Below are 16,913 nucleotides of genomic sequence, written 5' to 3'. Positions count from 1 at the left end.
CAAAGTTTGCTAAACAGCCTGCATAGTTAGAGGCAATTCTATATCTAGTCCAATGATTTGAAATAAGTATAATAAATAAGGTTGATGATAAGGAGCGTGCAGTATCCAGTGAATAAAAAATCATTAAGTTTGAAATACTGCTGAGGTTTTGTACCAGAGAAATAAGCATAAAATGTTTGATTTCAGAAAAGCTGACTTTGAAACACTCAGAGGAATTTCAACAGCTTCCCACTTCTGGAATCTTTCCCTGCTGTAGGGAAGGGATCCAGCAACAGGGAGCTGCCGGAGCCTTTCCCCGCTGCCAGAGCCTTTCCCTGTTCTGGAGCCTTTCCCTGCAGTGGGGAAAAGGTCCAGCAGTGGGAGCTGGCAGAGCCTTTCTCTGTTGCCTCTCCCCAACAGAAACTTTCCTACTGCTAGAGTCTTTTCCTGCTGCAGGAAAAAGATCCATCAGCAGGACACTATGCTGCTAAACATAGCAGAGGAGAGGCATGGCATGGGCAAGTATGGAGCTATGTAGGGCACATACTTGTGTACATACTCAGACTCTTTAGGCATGTCTTTACTCACCTAAGCCATGCTTCATGGTCTACACCACTATTTATAGCTGTGTTAGGGGGGCTATGTGAGTATGTACACTATACATCACCCAAACAAGTGTGCAGCGTAGACGTACCCTAAATGTAATAGGTCCAAATCTGTTCTTAAGTATGACCGTGCAATACTGCTGAAGTTAAAGTCCCTGCTGAGCTAAATCAGCCCTCATCTGAAACATGGGATTTTACCAGTGTAATTGAGGACAGACTTTGGCTGCAGAAACGTGTCCAAGTCAGAAAAAATAAGGATACATAGTTTTAAGGTGCTTGACTGGCTTATTCTTGCTCACATGCTCAGGGTCTAATTGATCACCATACGTGGGGTCAGGAAGGCAAGGAACCCTGGTGAGCCAGTCTTATCTCAAAAGGGAAAATACTATCAAGCGTGCAAGAACTCAATCACTGTCTCCTAAAACCTCACAACTTCCTTAGTGCCAGAATACACCAAGACCTGATTGAGCTAAACTGATATGCTTCACATGGTGATCCCTGAGCAAATGAGAGCCAGAACCAAAATGCAATGCAATGTTCCATACAAGATGGGATCACATACCTCGATGGACACACATAAGTTCCACAGAGGTGCCCCTCCGGCTAGAAGTGCTTCATCTCTGACATGACACTCCGTTGGCAGGCCATTTTCACCACCTTAAGACTTTCTACATGGTTTCCATTTCTTCTGCTGACCCCATCTATGAGCCAAACTCCAGGATTACATAGAATCTTGTGACCCATGTGCACGCTAAGCCCCTCAGCGCTCTAGTACCCCTTGAGAACTGACTTAGACTCTGGGCCTCAGTCACCTTGGATTTCATACTGGATTTCCCAAACTCTGACAGCCACACAGCAGTTTTGACCATTGTAGACCAACTGACCAAAATGGTGCACTTCATTCCTTGTGACTACCTGCCCTCTGATAAAACAATGGCTCAACTCCTGGTCGCACATGTTATCCACCTTCATGGGCTTCTGGTCTGTATCACGTAGGACTGAAGCCAACAGTTTGTCTCACACTTTTGGTGAGAAATGCTCCAGTTACTGGAGGTTCACATTTTAACCTCCTCCACATACCACCCCCAGACAGATGAGCAGACAAATTGGGTGAAGCAAGTGCTAGAGCAATACCAAAACTGCTTTGTCAACTACCACCAAGGTAAATGGTTCTCCCTCCTACCTTATGCCAAATTCTCATACAACAATGCTAACCATGCCTCCACAGGACAGTTTTTTAAATGCAAATTACAGGTTTCATCCTTGCTTTCACCTGGCCTTGCCAGCAATCTTTCCAAATCCAACAGCCACCAAGTGGATCCACCAAATTCATCATAGCCAGTAGCTGTTAAAGGACCACCTTGAAGCCGCAAAAGAGGACTTCAATCAGTACACAGACCATAGACGCCAAGAAGGCCATGCTCCCACAATGGGCTAAAAGGTCTGGCTTTCAGCAAAATAACCTCTGTATAAATAAGCTTTACCAGAAGCTAAACAACCAGTTCCTTGGACCTGTACTGGGCAAATTAGTTGAAACAATAGTAAAGAATAAAATTGCCAGACACATAGAAGAACATAAATTGTTGGGCAAAAGTCAAAATGGTTTCTGTAAAGGGAAATCACATCTTACTAATCTATTAGAGTTCTTTGAAGGGGGTCAACAAACATGTGGACAAGGTGGATCCAGTGGACATAGTGTACTTAGATTTCCAGAAAGCCTTTGACAAGGTCCCTCACCAAAGGCTCTTACATAAATTAAGTTGTCATGGGCTAAGAGGGAAGATCCTTTCATGGATTGAGAACTGGTTAAAAGACAGGGAACAAAGGGGTAGGAATAAATGGTAAATTTTCAGAATGGAGAGGGGTAACAAGTGGTGGAACACTTGGGTCAGTCCTAGGACCAATCCTATTCAACTTATTCATAAATGATCTGGAGAAAGGGGTAAACAGTGAGGTGGCAAAGTTTGCAGATGATACTAAACTGCTCAAAATAGTTAAGACCAAAGCAGTCTGTGAAGAACTTCAAAAAGATCTCACAAAAATAAGTGATTAGGCAACATAATGGCAAATAAAATTTAATGTGGATAATTGTAAAGTAATGCACATTGGAAAAAATAACCCCAACTATACATACAATATGATGGAGGCTAAATTAACAACAACTAATCAGTAAAGAGATCCTGGAGTCATCGTGCATAGTTCTCCAAAGATGTCCACGCAGTGTGCAGCGGCAGTCAAAAAATCAAATAGGATGTTAGGAATAATTAAAAAAGGGATAGAGAATAAGACAGAGCATATCTTATTGCCCTTCTATAAATCCATGGTACGCCCACATCTTGAATATTGCGTACAGATGTGGTCTCCTCATCTCAAAAAATATATACTGGCATTAGAAATGGTTCAGAGAAGGGCAACTAAAATGATTAGGGGTTTGGAACGGGTCCCATATGAGGCGAGATTAAAGAGGCTAAGACTTTTCAGGCAGGAAAAGAAGACACTAAGGGGGGATATGATAGAGATATATAAAATCATGAGTGGTGTGGAGAAAGTGAATAAGGAAAAGTTATTTACTTGTTCCCATAATATAAGAACTAGGGGCCACCAAATGAAATTAATGGGCAACAGGTTTAAAACAAATAAAAGGAAGTTCTTCTTCACACAGCACACAGTCAACCTGTGGAACTCCTTTCCTGAGGAGGTTGTGAAGGCTAGGACTATAACAGGGTTTAAAAGAGAACTAGATAAATTCATGGAGGTTAAGTCCATTAATGGCTATTAGCCAGGATGGGTAAGGAATGGTGTCCCTAGCCTGTTTGTCAGAGGGTGGAGCTGGATGGCAGGAGAGAGATCACTTGATCATTACCTGTTAGGTTCACTCCCTCTGGGGCACCTGGCATTGGCCACTGTCGGCAGACAGGATACTGGCCTGGATGGACCTTTGGTCTGACCCAGTATGGCCATTCTTATGTTCTTATGGCACTGCCTTTAGAGATGGGCAGCTGGAGAGTAGCAGCTGTCGTCTGGGAGCCCAGCTCTGAAGGCAGAGTCACTGCTAAGAGCAGCACAGACGTAAGGATGGCATGGTATGGTATTGCCACCCTTCTGCACTGATGCTTGCAGAGCTGGGCCTTCAGTCAGCAACCACCACTCTCCAACCACCCAGTTCTGAAGGCAGCGCAGAAGTAAGGGTGGCAATACCACGATCCCCTCTAAAATAACTTTGTGACCCCCCCTGCAACTCCCTTTTGGGTCAGGACCCCCAATTTGATAAATGTTGGTCTCCCCCATGAAATCTGTATAATATAGGTTAAAGACACACAAAAGACTAGATTTCATGATGGGAGACCAAATTTCATGGTCCGTGACACGTTTTTCATGGTCATGAATTTGGTAGGTCCCTAATAATGTGACACAATTTAAAAAAAAAAAAGACTCCAGAGGCAATCTTGGCAATTACAGGCCCGTAAGCCTAACTTCAGTACTAGGTAGATTGGTTGAAACTACAGTAAAGAACAGAATCATCAGACACATAGATGAACATGATATGTTGGGAAGAGTCAACGTGGCTTTTGTAAAAGGAAATCATGCCTCACCAGTCTATTAGAATTCTTTGAGGGGATCAACAAATGTGGACAAGGGTGATCCAGGGATATAGTGTACTTGGACTTTCAGAAAGCCTTTGACAAAGTCCCTCACAAAAGGCTCTTAAGCAAAGTTATCAGTCATGAGATAAGAGGAAAGGTCCTCTTATGGCTCAATAACTGGTTAAAAGGCAGGAAAAAAAGGGTAGAAATAAAGTGTGCGTTTTCAGAATGGAGAGAGGTAAATAATGGTGTCCCCCAGAGATCTATATGGGGACTAGTGCTGTTCAATATAATCATAAATGATCTGGAGAAAGAGGTAAAGAGTGATATGGCAAAATTTGCAGACAATACAAAATTACTCAAAATAGTTAAGTCCAAAGCAGACTGAAAAAGTTACAAAGGGATCCCACTAAATTGGGTGACGGGGCAACAAAATGGCAGATTAAATTCAGTGTTCATAAATGCAAAGTAATGCACATTGGAAATCATCTTCCCAACCAGACATACAAAATGACGGGATCTAAATTAGCTGTTATTACTCAAGAGAGCGAGATCTTGGAGTCATTGTGGATAGTTCTCTGAAAACATCTACTCAACGTACTCAGTCAAAAAAGCTAACACAACGTTAAGAATCATTAGGAAAGGGATAGATAATAAAGCAGAAAATATCACAATGCCACTACATAAATCCCTGGTACACCCACACCTTGAATACTGTGTGCACTTCTGTTCATCACATCTCAACAAGACATACTGGAATTGGAACACATACAAAGGGCAACAAAAATGATTAAGGGTATGGAACAGCTTCTGTATGAGGAGAGATTGAAAAGACTCGGGCTGTTCAGCTAAGAAAGTGACAACTAAGGGGGGGTATGATAGAGGTCTATACAATCATGACTGGTGTGGAGAAAGAAAATAAGGAAGTGTTATTTACTCCTTCTCATAATGAAAGAACCAGGGGGCACCCACTGACATTAATATGCAGCAGGTTTAAAAGAAACAAAAGGAAGTACTTCTTCACACAATATGCTATGTGGAAATATTTGCTAAGGAATGTTGTGAAGGTCAAAACTATAACAGGGTCCTAAAAATACTTATATTATTTCATGGAGGATGGTTCCATCAATGGCTATTAGCACAGATGGCCAGGAATGCAACCCCATAGTCTGCGTGCCCCTAGCCTCTGACTGCCAGAATCTGGGAGTGAATGACGGGGGATGCATCGCTCAACGATTGCCTGTTCTTTTCATTCCATCTGCAAACGCCTGGCACTGCCCATTGTTGGAAGAAGGATACTGGGCTATATGCACCATTGGTCTGACCCAGTAGGGGCCATTCTTATATTCTTATGTCTCCAACCCCAGATGGATTCTGACCCTGACACTTGTCTCCTGATTCCAGCTTGGTAACTATCTCTGGTCTCCAACTCCAGCCTGATTCTTGCCTCCTGCTTCCAGCTTGGTATTATTTCTGGTTTCTGATCCTGGCCTGTTTTGACCCCCGGCGTATCGCTCCTGGCTCTAGTGACTACTCTGAACCCTGCTTGCTGATTACTTACTGATTACTGGCCATCCTTCATCTGTGGACAGCAGCCCAGCAGTGACTCCTAGGCCAGACTGCCTATGGCCTGGTCCTTTACACTGGGGTTCTCTCCTCAGTGTCTCCTTCTGGTTCCCTCATTTTCAACCTTTGACTTCACTCCTGTTCATGTTTCTCTCCCCCCTCCCCCCTTAGTTTCTCTATGTACTCACTTGTGGCCTGTGCTTATCAGTTCCTCTTCTTAGTTGAAGTGAGCAGGCCTAGATCTGTAAATCGTACAGCTTTCTTAAACTATTGCCTCATAGCTATTCCAACCCAGGAGCATACTAGAGACCAGACATTCATAATCCTAGTCCCTCACTTCCTTGTTCTGGAAGAGGATTCAGTTTCTGTGTCTTTTCACAGAACAATTTACTACTGTTATGCACATAGCTAGTTACCCTGGCCACATCTTCTAGCACTTCCAGCATGTCTCTGACTTGCTCACTTGTTTGCAGAAGAGAATGGAAGATAAGCAGGGTGGGTCCTTGACCAAATGGTGCCCTAGGCAAGGAGCGTCTTCGGCGCCTTGCTCCTCCATTTGTTAAACTTTTGAATATCTTATTTTTATTGCATTTCTACTCCATTTCATGACTTTGATGCATAGTTTGCATGCATGATTTATCCCTGTCATATGAGATAAGATAAATTTGCCTGCTAGGGTCTGTAAATCTGTATTTATTCATGCCATATGTAAGCAAATGATAAAATCTGGCTCCTCTAAGCCTATAGAAACATTTTAATTTTAAGAATAACTGAAACATATTAACATTAATAAATTTAACTGTGCACCAACATTGGGTGGACCAGTATTAAATAGTGTTACAGTAGGTCACTTTAGAATGTTAACCCTAGTCCTTTAGTTCAAAAGGTCACTTTTCTTGCATTTGAAGTCAGTGATCTGGCTTTGCACCTCGTGTCAGATTCTCGCCTCAGCTTTACTCTACTGCACCAGTTCCATCAAGGCATCATGAACCTCATTCACTTGGTACCTCACTGGCCTTACTCTATCAATGTGGCTCTCCCAGCAAGTGTCACTTAGCAGCTTCACAGTCAGATTTGTAACATTGTCTGTGAGGATCTTCCACCTGTTAGTTGATGCTGAAAACAGGATGTATATCCTTTGCAGTACTCCAAAGGGACATACTGAATCTAAAGAAGATGACGCTGCATCTGGCACAGCCAGGCTGAGGGAATGGCAGTCATAAGGCATGAAGAAAGCTCTTGGATTCAGCTCAAGGATTCTTGCCTGGATGCCACTGTTTCTTCCCTTCATGTTCACGTCGCTGTCATAGCCTTGGCTGAACCTTTATTTTATTCTAATTCAAAACATCCATAAACAGTTCTGTTAGGCCTTTTCCAGTAGAGACATCCACAGACAGGAAACAGACAAAGTGTTCCTTTACTTGGATACAGCCGTCCTCACTGTGAACAAATCTTACTGTAAAGGACATCTTTTCACTGTGACTAATGTCGGGAGTGAGGTCCATTACTATGGCTTAGTACTTCACTCTGCCAAGCTCCATCAATATGTTATCAAGCACCTTCCTTGCCATAAGGTCAATCAATTTGAATTGTTTTACTGCAGTAATGGTCCATAGCTTCTTTATGAACTACTTGACATAGGTGGTCACACATGACATCATCATATTTCCCAGGGAGCTCTACCAAACCAAGGAAATTACCATTATGGTCAGTGAACAACTTATCCAACGAGCCACGGAAAGCCAAATTATTGTTTTCAAGGAAGAGGGTGATTGAGATCAGATGCTTGAGCATGTTCCTCCAATGCTGGTTTTTTACAATAATAATAATACGCTGGTTTTCTGCGTCTATACATTTACTCAGCTTGAGTCTGGAATCGACCTCCATCCATTTGGAGTAGGCCATAAAATGGCTGGGTGACTTTTCATGTTGCTTCAGAGAATCAGCTAAGTTATGCCAGTAATTGTACCTGGAAAGTGCAAGCAACAATTTGGCATTCTTGTAAAATATATTGCAACAAAACCAGAACACTTTGTCAGTTGATTTCAAGTAAACTAGCCAACATCGATTCCGTTTCTCACCATTCTCGAGCACTCTTTTGCGGCATGACTTTGAGAAGTGTCGCTTCTGCTCATTTGTGGACAAATTGGAGATAGTCCAACAGAGGGCAATGAAAATGATTAGGGGGCAGGGGCACATGACTTACGAGGAGAGGCTGAGGAAACTGAGGTTATTTAGTCTGCAGAAGAGAAGAATGAGGGGGGATTTGATAGCAGCTTTCAACTACCTGAAGGGGGTTCCAAAAAGGATGGTGCTAGGCTGTTCTCTGTGGTGGCAGATGACAGAACAAGAAGCAATGGTCTCAAGTTGGGGGAAGTCTAGGTTGAATATTAGGAAACACTATTTCACTAGGAGGGTGGTGAAGCACTGGAATGGGTTTCCTAGGGAGGTGGTGGAATCTCCATCCTTAGAGGCTTTTAAGGCCCAGCTTGACAAAGCCCTGGCTGGGATGATTTAGTTGGGGTTGGTCCTGCTTTGAGCAGGGGATTGGACTAGATTACCTCATGAGGTCTCTTCCAACCCTAATATTCTATGAGTCTATGATTTACTGGAATGCTCATTTGCCCGGCCCATTCAAAATTGTATGATCAATATCAGAAGAGTTTAGAATCACTGGACATAAAGCAGTATCAGATGTACTGATTTGTGGTGTGCAATTTTTCTCACAGCTGTTTTTGTCATCATGAGAGGCTGATTCTTCTTTATCATTTCTCTCCTTTTTGTGTAAACCAGATTTTTCTTTGTCATTACTCTTCTTGTCATGTAAGCCACATTCTTCTTTATCATCAGTCTTCTTTATGTTCCTAGGAAAACTGGATGATTCTCCATCACTTTCCTCACATTTCCATTCCTTATCTTCAGGTAAATCTGCTAATTCCTTGGTAATTGGACTTCCATCATTTACGCTTCATTCCTCAGTTTCTCCTGCACTAGGACAATCGCTACTGCCTAAAGCCCGGTTTATGTTGTTCTGTTCCAGATATTTTCCCATCACATTTGCCCCTAGTTGCAAACTAGATTGTATTTGGGCTTTTCACTTCCTATACTGAGCTTCTGAAGGCTTCTTTGTGGGCATCTTTTATTTTCTAAGGGGGAGAACAGATATTATTAGGGAGAGCAAAAGTCTATGTTCCGCAGTCTTAGAAAGTCATCAAACAGTACATGTTAAGCATGGCAAAAGAAGTAATAATATTTCTTTTATATTGTTGCATAGATAGATATTTGATAGATATCTCTGGCATCTAATTAAATATATCCTTTATTAGTCACTTACACTCTTCATGTCTTAAAACACAAGTACACTTTCACAATTACACAATAAAATAAGGTTCACAATATCACAGCTGGGCTCTCACTTCACTTCAGTTCATGACTGACTGACTGGTAATGCCCCCCTCCTTATATACCCACCAGGGTCTGGCTGACAACATTCTGGGAGGTTCGAGGAAAATATAGTTCTCCAAAAGTCTGGAAGGTTCCATGAAATTCTATAAAGGTCCAGAACATTCTAGTCTAGGTTAATGAAAAATGAATCCACATACAGAATACCTGAAACATTTTACTTCACAAATTCTATTTTCCCTTTTGTCACTAACAACAAAAACAGCACCCCAAGCCCAGTGCCCCCCAAGCCCTGCACCCCAGGCAGTCCAAGTCGACTGCCCCTAAATCTAGCCCTTCAGACAAGTAACCTGATCTCTTCTCTTTATGCCCACAGTTACAGACATTTCTCCCCTGCACAGGAGAGTAAGGCTGTGACATTCTAGCCCTAAATTCAATTGTAAAGGTCTGAAACTTTTGTTTCAGTGTGGTTGGGTGGACATTTCAATTCAGGGTTTAGGATTAGGCCCATCTCTAATTTCAGTATTTCTCTCCTAATTCTCGTAGCCTTCAGAAATAATGATTTAGACTTGGGGATTAGGTATCCACTGATGAAAGTCTTCCTGGCTTGATAGTTGCAGTGGTGCAAGACACTTCAACCAGAGAGAAGGTACAGTGCATTCAAAGGTGCGAGTGAATGCATGGATGGAGAGAGTGGGGGATGTGTCAGTAAAGAGCATCCTATTAGTACCCCTTATCTGTGGTCGTCTTATAGAATCTAAGATGTAATTGAAGAATGGTCCAACTCAGTATCAACGCTATGGGACAACAGTAATGAAAACACATTGTCTGCCATTCTAAAGCAACTGGGAAGTGCAACTAGGAAGTGCAACTGGCCATCCATTCAACAACAAGTTGTAAAATTGAAAATGACTAATGTGCTTACAGTGATATGTATTCATACAACTACTTCTTCTTAGTGTATGCGCAACGTGCCTCGGGAGTCACATGACCAGGATTCATCACCAAATTTGGTCCACTAGTTGAATCATTAGCTTCTCTGGCCCAGGGCAGGTACTGACAGGGAGTGTGATGTGAATGCTGATCCCTGTCCCCCATTCATATAACTGCTGCTGCTAAAAAACAGCAGATTCTACTTCTTCCTGGAAGAGCAGCTTTTGGAATGTGAGATGCACATACCTAGGTTTATAAAAAATCATTCTGTTTAACCACTGTGTCAAGTAAACTTTCCTGCTTCTGTTCAATGTCAAATACTTTACTCCTTCTCTCACTTTGCCTGACTTAAAACAAGTAGCCTTTACTAAAACATTCATAAACTCTGAAAATATCATAGGAGGAAAATAATTGTACTGTCCAAACCAGATTCCTGTTTTAAAGTGTTAGAATGGGGACAGGTTATATATAGAGACAGCTGAAAGGAAATGAATTTGTAATGCTAAAAGATGACAATTCTAAATTAAAATATTGTAAAAACCCTTCCTGTGTGCTAAAAGCTTGCATTAAATATATCATGATTTTAACATTGAATCTTCCAAAGTCATATAAAAACTTACAGGCTTTCACATTTCTCACTCTTGAGAAAACTCATTTGCATATTTCCATTTGTCACTTTTTCACTCCTGAGGCCTGGCGCTAGTTTCTTTCTTATTTGTTTAAATATTGCAACACTCCCAATTAATAGTGAAAGAGCAACAGCTTAGTCCAAACTAATACTATTTGTCATGAGTCTTGATATTTAAAGTATCTTAGGACACTGAGCTCCTCAAACACAATGATATTTACAATATAAAGCTTATTCACAAGCAAACTCAAAGAGAAGTCCATAGAGAGCTTTTATCTGAAAAAATAAGATTTTAACCCTGCCGTCTGTATTCTTACTGTAATCTCAGCTTTGTTGTCTCTTTTCTACAAGTCCTCTGCGAACACCAAGCATCTCTCATTCCCTCTTTCCAACTCATTCGGCCGCTCTTCCATTTGGTTTTATGTCAATCAGTGGCATGGCTTCAAGTGCCACAGTTTCAAAGAATGATATAAATTAGAGAAGAGGAAGACCCGACTAGGCTGCCTGTCCCAGTTCCCTGCTAGTGTAAGATTTTTTCCCTACAGCACATTCTAGAATGTGTTGTCCAGTCTAGTTTAAATGACTCAAGTGATGGAGCTCCCAGCACTTCCCTAGGGAAGTGATTCCACAAGCTAATAAGTTTTGCTGTTAGGAAATCTTCTTTTGAATGATTTCTTCCATTACTTCTCTGTTACCAACAAAAACACATCTGGGAAACTCATTTTGACTAATAGAACACATGGTTTGAGGCTACACTGTAGAGAGGTATCCCTGAATGGATTGCCTGGCTAAGGGAAGCTCTGATGCATGGTGCTTGGTATCTCTGTGTTGCAAGCCACATGGGGGATGACAGAGCTTAGCCCTGACAGAATGAGATGCAAAGCACATGCTGGTGGATTTGTTAATGAAGGTTGATCAGAGAGGATCAAGGACAGGGAAAAGAAATTGTGTTGGGGAAATGGAGAAGGGAGAGAAGAATAACAATAGAGAAAGAGGAGAGTGGAAGAAATGGGGGAGGAAAGATTCTGTATTGATATCAAGATTGATGAAAGAGTTGCGTAACTGCTACTATCTAATCAATAACATGTTCAATCATGTGGGAAGTAAAATTCCATGTGGTTGAATAAGTTATTGATGTGGAAGTTTATTTATGTAGCTTTATTCGAGATTTCACAAAACAAGCTTTAACAGAGTGATTAAGGTGCCTGGAGAAAGTCCTTATCTGTAGCATCCGCTGGGACTTCTGTTTTAGAATGTAGCATTTTTGGCCATCTACATTTGAAATATTGTTAGCCAGAACTATGCTTAAATAGTACTGCTGCTGATTAGGTCTTCCCATAGACTGGTGATCAGAGTCTAAATGAAAGCCAGTTGTCTGAGGCTTATTCCGATACATATGTGAGGCCGTCACTGATAAACACAGGTTAGTAGTTTGTGGGTATGGCTGGACCCAAGGCTGATAGATCCAAGGTCAGGTAGTGTCTGGGTCCAAGAGTATATTTTTCTATCTTCACTTGTAACCAATTTTTCAGATGCAGCACCTGATACAGTAACCCATGCTTTTGTCACTTCAAGAATACATAACGAATTTGAACTCTGTATGGGGCTACCGGTTGAGACAATCTGGAAACTGAAATGGGTTCAGAGTTCTGTGGCTGATTTAGGATCAGTTGGGGAAAACAACCTATCTAGTTTTAAGATAGAGCTTGAGAAATTTATGAAAGGAATTATATGACATGGTTATATATATGGAGATATACCTATCTCATAGAAATGGAAGGGACCCTGAAAGGTCATCGAGTCCAGCCTCCTGCCTTCACTAGCAGGACCAAGGTTCCTTGCAATAGCAGGGGGGCTGGACTCAGTGCTCCAGGAGGTCTCTTCCTGGTCTATTGACCAATAAGTGGAGCCACCTGCTAAGAGTGTGCTCACAAAAAAGAACCATATTGCCTTTTAGTTCCTGGTTGGAATTCAAGGTGCTGTTTCTGACCATTAAAGGCCTTAATGGTTTGGCCACCACCATATAGCAATCCCCTAAACAAATAATCAGTGAGGATCAGGGCCGGCTCCAAGTTTTTTGCCATCCCAAGCAAAAAATATCTCCTGCACCCCCCCGGCCCCGCCCCAACTCTGCCCCTTCCATGCCCCATTCCAACCCTTTCCCCAAATCCCCGGCCCCGCCTCCTCCCCCAGGTGCACCGCATTTCCCTTCCTACCCCTCCCTCCCAGACTTGCCTGGGAGGGAGGGGGGAGAAGCGGATCGGCGGCGGCACGCTCAGGGGAGCAGGCGGAGCGGAGGTGAGCTGCGGCGGTGGGAGGTGGTTCCTCTGCCTCCCCACCAGGGTTGCTTCCTGCGGCCCTCCCTGCACCCCCCACCACCGCAGCTCACCTCCACTCAGGGCCGGATCCCGGCTTTTTGTGCCCCAAGCAACAAAAAAAACAAAACAAAAAAAAAAAAAGGAGCCGGAGTGCCGCCCCTTGGAAAGTGCTGCCCCAGCACATGCTTGGAGCGCTGGTGCCTAGAGCCAGCCCTGGTGAGGATATAACCTAGTGCCTCCAGCACAGAAGCACAGGCTTCTCTCATTTAGGCTAAAGGAGTAACCCCAGCAAGCTGCTGCTGTTATTCTTATTTAATTATTATTTGCATAGTGCCTGGAGACTCCAACAAAGTTCAGCTGCCCAGTGTGCAAGGCACTGAGCAAACACATAGTAAGAGACAGGGCATTGTTGGATAAAGAAGGAGGCAGGCTAAGCTAATTGTGCAATTGAAAAGAACCCCAAAACATTTTTGTACCACCTCAAACACATGGCTTTCTATGAAATCGCATTTGGCCTGTCTTGACTTCTGTAGGGTTGTATGGATATAACAAAGGCCAGAATCCTCGACCTCTTTTCCCAATATGGTCACCCCTAATCTGTGTGCAGTATCACTTCTAATGTAATTACAGACAATGAATTAATGACTCCTTACCCTCTGGGAATCACTTTTCCCCCATTCTTTCATTGTTTTATTGTTCTGTAGAATGGGTGATTTGCCATGTTTATCATTTCAGAAATTTAGAAACATGTTAACACAACCCTACTGTTATCAAACTGGAATGCACCTGATGAAGCAGGATAATACAATATACTTTGGGAGATACAGTGAGGCTATGTCTACGCTACAAACCTCATGTGACTGCAGCACATGCCTTACCCATACTGCCATGACTTCACTAGCTAGCTAGATCAACCTATCTTGGATGTGTCTTAACACTGCAGTCACACTTCTGATTGCAGTGTAGATATACCATGAAAGGCACAGAGGTAGGCTGGGCGCATAAATTCATGTATATCCTGCCCCTTTTGGCAGGTATTCTGTAGTTCAGTGGGCTAGCTTACCTGTATTATATTCATTGCTTTGTTATTTTGCTTTATTATAATTAGTAGTAATGTAAGGAACCTACAGGCTGTTATCCTGTAAGATTTGGCTTTAGTAGATAGTGTGAGGTTTGAGGTCTATAACCTTTGGCATAGATAAACTTAAGTAACTCATAAGTTATAGGGAACTAAAAGTGGCATGCCAGATGGGGAATTTTGTCCAAAATACTATCAGCCACCCACAAAACATAGCTGACACTAGCACAGAACATAGCTGACACTAGCATCCGGAAAGTTCTGGACAAAACGTCTGACCGCAAAGGTACCATGGCAGCAAATTAAAGTGTATGCTACTAGGGTAACATCATACATATACTAACCTATAAAAAATGGACACCTTAAGGGAAGGAAATACAAATAAGGACCTCTATTAAATATGCATTGGACGTGGCAGCGTCAGCTTAACCAACTATAAAAGTAACATCCCAGGGGCAGCAGATAGGCTGGAGAGATGTAAATCTTGGGAGGGGCCAGAATGATGGCCACCGGAAAAGATGAGGACGATGACGGTGATAAAAAAAATAATGGTTAACATTTCAGGGTGTAAGTATGGCAGTCCAAAGGTACATTCTGTATTATCTCTATTTGCCTTGTTGTGTTTAAGTGTGTGTGTAACTTTGCTAAATTATTAATAAATTAATAAATGTATATATATATAAAGAGTTCCTATAGTGTAAGTGTTGCACCTGTGCACATCGGCGTTCCCAAATTATATGATAATTACTGGGCCTGATCTTAAAACAAAAACCTGTTAATCCTCAAGTTACAATTATATATACCCAACTTTGGGTCAGGCTACAATTTCTAATTCCTAAACAATTGATTTCCTTTTATTGTTACACTAATTATGACAGAGACTTGTAGGCAGAGCTTTATAAGGGTGAAAAAAATTCCTTATAAAATAATTTCAAAACTTTGCCAAATGGTAAGTAGGCTAAATACGGAGTTTCAGTATAGAGACCTTATGTCCACAAGCTTCCTTTTTCACATGCATTAGTTTATACATTACAACAATCACCAGGCTTCAATTTATAAGTTCATTAGATTCTAGCCCTCACCTTTCTTTCTTATGAATCTTAAATTTTCTTACATCTAAGATGACCCTCCAATGAGAAAAAAATATATCAGAATTTTAAAGTTGTGAAAAAATACCAGACAATGAACAAAACCTACAACTTACTGTGATGAGAATATTTTTATTATTTTTATTTTGCTACAAAACATACCGGAGGTTAGCATCCATGGCTCACCAATCACAAACATGCATGACTGTTAAATAATGTGTAAAGTAACTGTTCTAGTCTGAAAAGTGATTTAATTAAAATGTCAACATGGAAACAAAAGCAGGGTTTTTTTAGTTTTTTTTACTGAAACTGAATTTTACTTCAAAGATCAGGTAGGTATTAATTTCAGATGTTTTCAGTATCACAGTCCTTATAGTTTGTCCCATCCTTTATCTAGAGCTTTCAAATTTGGCAAGAGGATACATTACAAGAGTACATCATTTCTGAAAATACCATTTACTCTTTAGATCCATTGTAACCTTCTGTCACCTACAAATCAGATTAACAGAGCTTTTGAAAACAAATTGCCATTTTTACTTGCTCATCTCCGAAAGCCTCCCAAAATGCTACTTAGGGTTTCTGGTCAGTGTCAGAAGGATGCTATCTTTTATCTTTAGTATTAGGCATTGGTAATTCTAAATGAATCCATTGACTCCCCCTTTCCTACGTATTGATGGCTTCTCTTAATAGTATATAACCTGTACTACATATTCCACTGACATCCCATACACTGTACATTATCACAGCACAGACGTGGGCTTCAATTTCAGCAGTGCTACCTTTCAAAATCTTCCTTAAATTTTTCACAATATTCTCCAAGGTTTGTCCTTTCCCGCCCCTCACCCCCACCCCAAAGCATTTATGTCCATTGCTCATATATGCTCTTCATGAAGCACTATCCAATGTACAGTACACCAGATACAAAACAAGAAAACTTCATTACAATTCAATGAACTGGTGTCTGATAAAATCCTCACCTCAGCATCTCATCCCATCCCAAACCATGTCTTTGTCCCCATCCATTTATAAGAATATGTTCAGGCACATCACTCTCAACATATTGGGTACAGACGTCCCACCCCTCTAAATCTGGCAATTTGATGTTCTATGCAGTGTGCACCTGCAGCTCTGATACAATTGGGGAATTAGGTATTTTTTAATATGTGTGTTTCTTTTTTACTCTGAAAGGTGCTCACATGCTGTCACTGAGTCTGGTTTTTCAGAAGTTCCCACGTCTTCCATTTCCTTCAGGATTTGCCTTGCAGCTGGAGGCACTAATAAATGTTCCTCTTAAAATTCACAATTATCATAACTTTCAGGTGCTTTGATTGTGGCTTCGGTACTCTTTATCATATCAAACCATTTCTCATATAATCTACATTTCAGCATGGTGTACAATGATACTTGCTATTAGCTTGGTTTTAAAAAATCATCAGTTTCCTCTGCCTCAATATCCCTGGGCATCACAGACATAAAATTAGACCTAAAAATTAAATGTTTTGATGTGATATTTTTAAGTGCAGAGAGGAGGAGGAGGTTGAATTATATTTTGTAATTACAGAAGTTGCACTTAAAAACATTCTTCTGTTTAGAAAGATGTTCTCAGTTCAAGCAGAATTCTCCATTTTAAATATAGAGGACTAGCTCTCAAACTAGTAGAATCATCCAAAATGGAAGATATTTTTAAGTGCAACCAGTGTAGCTATTGATGTTAGCTGCCCACATGCCAGCT

The sequence above is a fragment of the Terrapene carolina genome, unplaced genomic scaffold, assembly GCF_002925995.2.
Source record: "Terrapene carolina triunguis isolate 2854851 unplaced genomic scaffold, T_m_triunguis-2.0 Scaffold18, whole genome shotgun sequence".
Lineage (NCBI taxonomy): Eukaryota > Metazoa > Chordata > Testudines > Emydidae > Terrapene > Terrapene triunguis.
The sequence above is the reverse complement of the archived record's forward strand: the minus strand, read 5'-3'. Positions refer to the sequence as shown.